This window comes from Quercus lobata, chromosome 1 (genome assembly GCF_001633185.2).
Source record: "Quercus lobata isolate SW786 chromosome 1, ValleyOak3.0 Primary Assembly, whole genome shotgun sequence".
NCBI classification, from domain to species: domain Eukaryota; kingdom Viridiplantae; phylum Streptophyta; class Magnoliopsida; order Fagales; family Fagaceae; genus Quercus; species Quercus lobata.
In genome coordinates this window covers 17251654-17259715 of record NC_044904.1, presented here as the reverse complement: position 1 = coordinate 17259715, position 8062 = coordinate 17251654, and positions in this window count along the sequence as shown.

The following is an 8062-nucleotide window of genomic DNA, read 5'->3' as shown; positions in this document are numbered from 1 at the left end:
GTACTGGGAAATGTTTAACGAGATAGGGGGGAAGAATGACGCTGTGGCTATAACCACTTTCAAAGCCGGTCTCCCAGCTGACTACGACTTGAGGAAATCTTTGACGGGCAAACCAGTCACCAGTGTGCGCCAGCTGATGGATAGAATAGAGAAGTACAAGAGAATAGAGGAGGATCAACATCAAGGGAAGGGAAAGGCCAAAGTGATCCCCCAGGAGAGAAGGGATTTCAGGTCGGATCATTTTAATAATAATCGACCAAGGAGGGACTTCGCTGGGCAGTCGGCCTCGGCGGATGCCCAGGCCGTTAATGCAGTGTTTCGGGAGCCTGTTCAACAGGTCTTGGAGAAGATAAAGGATGAGCCATTCTTCAGATGGCCGAACAGGATGGCGGGAGAGCCTACAAAGCGCAACCCGAGTTTGTTTGCCATTACCATCAAGACCATGGTCACACGACAGACAACTGTAGGAATTTATGGGACCATTTGGAGCAGTTGGTCCGAGAAGGGAAATTAAAGCAACTCTTGCACCATTCAAGCGGAAGGGCGAGCCAGGCAGGTTCTGAGGTGCGGGGGGATGCCTCGTCAAGGCTACCCCGGGGAACGATCAATGTCATCTTTGCGGCCCCGGGAAGGACTGGCTCTTGCCCCACAAGAGTGTCGTCGGTGTCCCGGTTCCCCGCCGAGGATCGTTCTCAAGCATCGAAGAGAGCCAAGAGGCGTGTCCCTTTGATTTTGGGTTTTTCAGATGAGGATTTAATTGGAACTATACAACCCCATGAGGATGCCTTGGTGGTCACGCTGAGGATTGGTGGGTACGATGTCCGAAGAGTGATGGTTGATCAGGGGAGCGCGGCGGATGTGATGTATCCGGATTTGTACAAGGGGCTATGTTTGAAACCGGAGGACTTGACGACCTATAATTCCCCTCTAGTCAGTTTTGAGGGGAGATTGGTCATTCCTATGGGGCTAATCAGGTTGCCCGTACAGTCAGGCACGGAGGTGGTGGAGGTGGATTTTATTGTCGTAGATGTTTATTCTCCATATACGGCCATCTTGGGCAGATCTTGGCTTCACGCACTCAAAGCAGTTTCGTCCACCCTACATCAGAAGGTGAAGTATCCATCCGGAGACCAAGTGCTGGAGATAGTAGGGAACCAAGCGGCTGCTCGGTAATGCCAAGTAGCGGCCATTCAGCATCGGCCAGAGGCAGAAACCTCGGCTACAGCCGATAATGAGTCATAGCAATTAAAGCCCCCAGCGTCGGATTTAGGCATACTAACCAATGGGGTGGAGTGTGAAGATCTGGAAAAGGTGATTGTCGCTGATGATCCAGAAAAATTCTTCCGGGATGGGGCTAAGCTGCCTCTGCAGGAGAAGCGAGTTTGCTAGAGTTCCTCCGAGCCAATGTGGACATCTTTGCATAGGACCCGTATGAAGCCCCAGGAGTAGACCCAAGTTTCATTTGCCACCGGCTCAACGTGAACCCTGCCATTCCCCCTAGGAGACAAATCCCTCGGCGACCATCGAAAGAGCATGCCGAGGCAGTTAGAAGTGAAGTCGCCAAGCTAAAACAGGCTGGGGCTATTAAAGAAGTTTTTTATCCCCAGTGGCTGGCTAATACGGTGGTAATAAAGAAGAAAACAGGGAAGTGGCGAGTGTGCGTTGATTTCACCGATCTTAATAAGGCCTGCCCTAAAGATCCGTTTACTATGCCCAAGATTGACCAGTTGGTGGATGCAACCGTGGGCCACCCTAGGATGAGTTTCTTGGATGCCTTTCAAGGATATCACCAAATACCGCTGGCCGTTGATGATCAGGAAAAAACCGCTTTCGTGACCCCGATTGGGAACTACCATTACAAGGTGATGCCCTTCGGTCTCAAAAACGCAGAGTCTACCTACCAACGCATGATGATGAAAATGTTTGAGCCACAGCTGGGCAGAAGTATTGAAGTTTATATTGATGACATGGTGGTGAAAAGCAAGGTAGTGACTGAACATTTGGAGGACCTTACTAGCATCTTCGGGATATTAAGAGAGCATAAGTTGCGCCTGAATGCTTCGAAGTGTTCCTTTGGTGTAGGTTCCGGGAAATTCTTGGGGTACATGGTGACCCATAGGGGAATTGAGGTGAACCCAGATCAGATTAGGGCCATTAACGATTTGCAAGCGCCTCGAAATCCAAAGGAAGTCCAGAGGTTGACGGGGATGACTGCTGCGTTGAACGGGTTCATCTCCAGATCGGCTGAAAGGTGTCGTCCTTTTTTCCGTTTGTTACATAAGTGGCAGGGATTCGAATGGACCGAGGAGTGCGCTGAGGCGTTCCAGCAATTGAAAGACTATTTATCCAAACCGCCTATCATGTCTAGCCCTGAAATGGATGAGGTGTTGTATGCCTATTTGGCGGTAGCTCCTCACGCAGTCAGCTTCGTTTTGATGCGAGAAGACAGTGGCGTCCAGAGGCCGGTTTATTATGTGAGTAAATCCCTCCATAAAGCCGAGGTGAGATATCTGTCGTTAGAGAAGGCCATACTAGAAGTCGTTCATGCAACACGTAAACTTCTGCACTATTTTCAAGCTCACACTGTAGTTGTCTTGACCCAATTGCCTCTCAAATCCATACTTAGAAGTGCTGACTATACCGGCAGAGTTGCCAAGTGGGGAACGATTCTGGGTGCTTTTGACATCAAATACATGCCCCGCACCTCTGTGAAGGGTCAAGTTCTTGCCGATCTGGTAGCTGAATTCGCTGAGTGCCCTGAGGAAGTTAGTAGGAATCAAGATCACATGGATGAAAAATCGGTTGGCGTAATATCCGCTCCAGGAGGGCCGGTATGGAAGGTATACGTGGATGGGGCTGCAAACCAACGGGGAGCTGGATTGGGATTGATTCTGATATCTCCCGAAGAGGTCATCATCGAGAAGTCGCTGAGACTAGGGTTCTCAGCTACTAACAATGAATCAGAGTATGAAGCTCTGATAATGGGAATGACTATGGTCCATAAAATGGGCGGAAAGGCGGTGAAACTGTTCTCGGACTCAAAGCTGGTCGTTGGCCAGGCGATTAGAGAGTTGGAAGCCAGAGACCCAAGGATGCAAGGGTATCTGGACCGGGTTAGGCATATGCGAACAGAGTTCGAATCTTTTGACGTATTACACATTCCACGAGGTGAAAATACCCACGCAGACTCCTTAGCGACCCTTGCCACCTCCTCAGTACGAAGTTTCCCTCGGGTAATTATTGTCGAAGACTTGCATACTCCCGCTTCCCCAGAAAAGGGAGTTTGCCAAATTCGTCAAGCTAGTCTGACGCCATGCTGGATTGACCCTATTTTAAAATTTCTCGACGATGACGTGTTGCCCGAGGATAAGGTGGAAGCTGAGAAAATACGAAGGAGAGCGCCTCGGTACTGGTTATCCGAGGATAAAAGGCTATATAGACGGTCCTTCTCTGGGCCATACTTGCTCTGCGTGCCTCCTGAGACCGCAGAATCAATCCTGGAAGAGTTGCATAAGGGCATTTGTGGAAGCCATACCGGAGGAAGGTCCCTGTCATGCCGAGCACTAACACAAGGTTATTGGTGGCCAAATATGCAGAAAGAGGCGCAAGAGTACGTTAAGAAATGCGATCAGTGTCAAAGATATGCTCCGAATATCCACCAACCCGGGGAGTTCTTAACCCTCTTTCAAGCCCTTGGCCCTTTGCACAATGGGGACTGGACATTGTCGGCCCTTTTCCTAAAGCTATAGGAAACAAGAAGTACCTGCTGGTCGGCACAGACTACTTTACTAAATGGGTTGAAGCTGAGCCCTTGGCGAACATCCGGGACGTAGATGTGAAGAAGTTTGTCTGGAAGAACATTGTTACGCGATTTGGAATCCCTCAAGCTCTTGTTTCGGACAATGGGCTCCAGTTCGATAGCAATGCCTTTAGGAAATACTGTTCAGAACTGGGAATAAGAAACAGATATTCCACTCCAGCTTACCCGCAAGGCAATGGGCAGGCTGAAGCTGTTAACAAGGTCATTGTCAATGGGCTTAAGAAGAGACTAGACGACGCGAAAGGAAAATGGGTGGAAGAACTACCGCATGTGCTTTGGACGTATCGAACAACACCCCGACGTTCAACAGGAGAAACTCCCTTTTCCATGACCTATGGGGCCGAGGCCGTTATTCCCCTGGAAACTGGATTTCCGACATTGAAGACCAGTGCATTCTCTTCTAGCAACAATGATGCAATGTTGGAAAAAAGCCTAAACCTGATTGAAGAACGAAGGGAGAGCGCGATGGTACGGCTAGCTTACTACCAGCACAAACTCAAGCAGTGCTACGATAGCAATGTGAGGATGAGGCCGTTAGCCATAGGAGATCTGGTGCTGAGAAAATTCCTGGAGGCCACTAAGAATCCAAATTGGGGAAAACTGGGACCTAATTCGGAGGGACCATACCAGATTACTTCTGTAGCAGGAATAGGGGCTTACTATCTAGAAGACTTGGATGAAAAACCTGTACTCCATCCTTGGAATGTAAATAATCTCAGAATGTATTATTACTAGTAAAAGAAGTTTCAATTCAGATTTTCTCTTTTAAACTTACGTCGAATATGCATCCTGTAAATTTCGCATCCTGTCATATCATACTGAATTGTTAAACAGAAACTAAGTTATGTCAGGTCCTCGGATCGCAAACTTAGTGGAAATTAACATCCTATCATACTGAATTGTTAAACAGAAACTGAGTTATGCCAGGTCCTCGGATCGCAAACTTAGTAGAAATTAACATCCTATCATACTGAATTGTTAAACAGAAACTAAGTTATGCCAGGTCCTCGGATCGCAAACTTAGTGGAAATTAACATCCTATCATACTGAATTGTTAAACAGAAACTGAGTTATGCCAGGTCCTCGGATCGCAAACTTAGTGGAAATTAACATCCTATCATACTGAATTGTTAAACAGAAACTGAGTTATGCCAGGTCCTCGGATCGCAAACTTAGTGGAAATTAACATCCTATCATACTGAATTGTTAAACAGAACTAAGTTATGCCAGGTCCTCAGATCGCAAATTTAGTGGAAATTAACATCCTATCATTCATACTGAATTGTTAAACAGAAACTAAGTTATGCCAGGTCCTCGGATCGCAAACTTAGTGGAAATTAACATCCTATCATACTGAATTGTTAAACAGAAACTGAGTTATGCCAGGTCCTCGGATCGCAAACTTAGTGGAAATTAACATCCTATCATTCATACTGAATTGTTAAACAGAAACTAAGTTATGCCAGGTCCTCAGATCGCAAACTTAGTGGAAATTAACATCCTATCATTCATACTGAACTGTTGAACAGAAACTAGGACATGTCAAGTCCTCGGACCGTAAACTCGGTAGAAATCGACCTGCTAAGTGGTGTATCGAATTATTAAATGTCAAATAGAGCGGTGATGAGCTTTTTAAATCATAAGCTTGGTGAAAATAATGCCCTATGAATATTCATTAAAGAGTCAGAAAGAGAAAGCCCCGAATGCACGATTGGCGTATAATGAAAAAGGTGATTGGGATATACCCATACAAAATTACGACGACAAAGTAAGTACGGGTGAAAATAACTTAGGGTCATCAGAATGATAAGAAGCTAAACGAGAAAGTACTCCATTAAATGTCTAGTCAAAGTTACAAAACAGTTTCTGCTTTTTTACTTTTTGGTAATATCCCCAGTTGATTGAACTGTGGAGTCCAATTCTTGTTGAAAACCTTGTGAGACCGTCTCTGCCTTTGAAGCAGTGGTGGGTTTGTTGGGGGAGGCTCCTGGAGGGGAATTGCGAGGCAGAGCCTCCTCGTTAGGGTTAATAGCTGGGGAAGGGGTATCAGCCTGGTACGATTGAGGCGCTGAAGAGCGTATCGCTTCAGGGTAATATACGTTCTCTGGCTTACGTAGTTCCGATGAGGCTTCGACCCCAGCACGGTCTAGAGCCTCATTCCAGGTTCTCGCGCAGAAGATGCGGCACACCTCCGGAACTTCGGCTCTGAGGGCCTTCTCAGTTTCAGCTATCCCAAGTTCATAGCCCCTCTGCTCGGCTTCATTCATCGCCTGTTCGGACTTGATTTTCGCTTTCTCGGCTTGTTCTTTGAGCTTTTCAGCTTTCTCCCTTAGCTTCTGAGTCTCTTCCAGATGCTTCTTAAGAACAAGAACTTGCTCCTGAGTCTTCTTCAGCTCGGCATTCGCTTCGCGCAGAAGCTTTGCTTGTTCCTCGGTCTGCTTTCGGTAACCTTCTGATGTCAATTCAGCATTCTTGCGAGCTTCTTCTTCGACCTGTAGTTTTTTCCTTGCGGCGATTAAATCCTGTTCAGATTTGGACAAGGTTTGTACAGCCGTTGCCCTTCTTTTCCTTTCACCATCTAGCTGGTTGGAGCAGGCATTGAGCATCTCGTCGAGCTTGAAAGTATTTTGGATGATCTGTAAGAAACGGGGTGTGAATTAGCGTCCTAGATAATGAAAAATGCGCATTAGTAAGCAGCAGTCGCACAATGAAACAGTGTAAAAAACGATATCTTACCATGCCCAAATATCGTTTATTGTCAAGGATGAGTTGATTCTTCCGCACCTTCTTTATCTCGGCCATATCCTTTGGGAGCAATAAGGCCTCCTCTATGGCCGAGGCTACATGACACCCAATGCCGCCGTTGAAGTCCCTTATAGAGGCATCGTCTCGCAGGGGCTCCCCACCGAGCATAGGAGCTGGCAGCCACGCCTGTGAATCGGGGCGTGGGGAATCGAATTTCTCTTGACCCCGCGTAGCGGCGTGCCTAGTTTTCTGCTGCTTTGCAGCTCGTTGGACATCCTCCTCTCGAGTGGGGTGAGATTTACTTGCATCTATCACCTCCTTACCCTTCTGTTCTCTGCGCTTTTCTTGCTCGGCAGCACTGGTCGGCGTTGGTTGCGGAGAATATAGAGGAGGGTGGCGAGGAACTGTAGGAGGAGACCTGGCTGGAAGAGATGAAACCAGGGATGGTACTGCTTGGGCAGGTGCCGCCTCTCCCTGTTGACCTTCCATCAGCTCCATTAAACTTTTCTGGGGTTTCCTGTGTACCCCCATCTCGTCAGAACTTTCCTCGGGGCTTGTGGGCTGATCGAGAATCTCTAAGTCGTCCGGGGATTCAGACACTGTTACAACGATTTCCTTGTTTTTTCCCCTTTTCCTTTTTCTATTGGTTCCCTTTTTCTTGAACGAAGATGAGGGTAAAGAAGGCCCCGCCGAGACGCTGGCCACGGGAAGAGGCTCTGTGAGAGGTGTGTGTTTGGGAAGTGGGATACCCTCTGGAACAACGAACCCTTCGTAGGCAACACTGATACGGCGAAGCCGAGGATCGCGTGCCCTAATCACGTACTTCGGCGCCTGAAAGCCAAAAGAAAGGGGGGTGTAGCCAAGAATTAAATGTGCTGCCCGTAGCTGACCATCAGGCTCGTTCACGTATATTTCGGCTTTCAATAATCTGTCTAGGCTCGCTTTATTGACTAATCTGAGATTGGACTTCGTGTAGCGTCTATCTGCAAAACCATCAATTTTAAAGTTAAATTTGCAAAACCCGAAAATAATAAAGGTAAGAAAACTGTGTTCACGTGCTAAGTGGCATAGGTCTGTAACTTTGTACCCACCTGGTGTTCCTTCTACTGTCGGGCAAGGTAGACCATCATGCCATTCACCAGAAAAAATAAGGAAATCCTCCTTTAAGTACTTATTTGAAGTAGGGAGGCACTGAATTAGCCTCACTGCAGGATATCTCGACTTGAGATAATAATCCTGGTCAGCTAAGCAGTGAAGGCTGTATACCCAATTCACGTCGTGATGGGATAGGTTTAGACCCATTCTCTGATTCAAAGCGTCTATACTCCCCAGAACCCTAAACATATTGGGAGCGCATTGGGTGGGAGATAGCCTAAAGAAATTAAGATAACCCCTAGTGATACTGCCCATGGGGATGGTCATCCCGCCTTCAATAAAGGCGATCATGGGGATAACCACCTCCCCAGTTTGCCTGGCGTCAACCCACTCCCTTTGGGC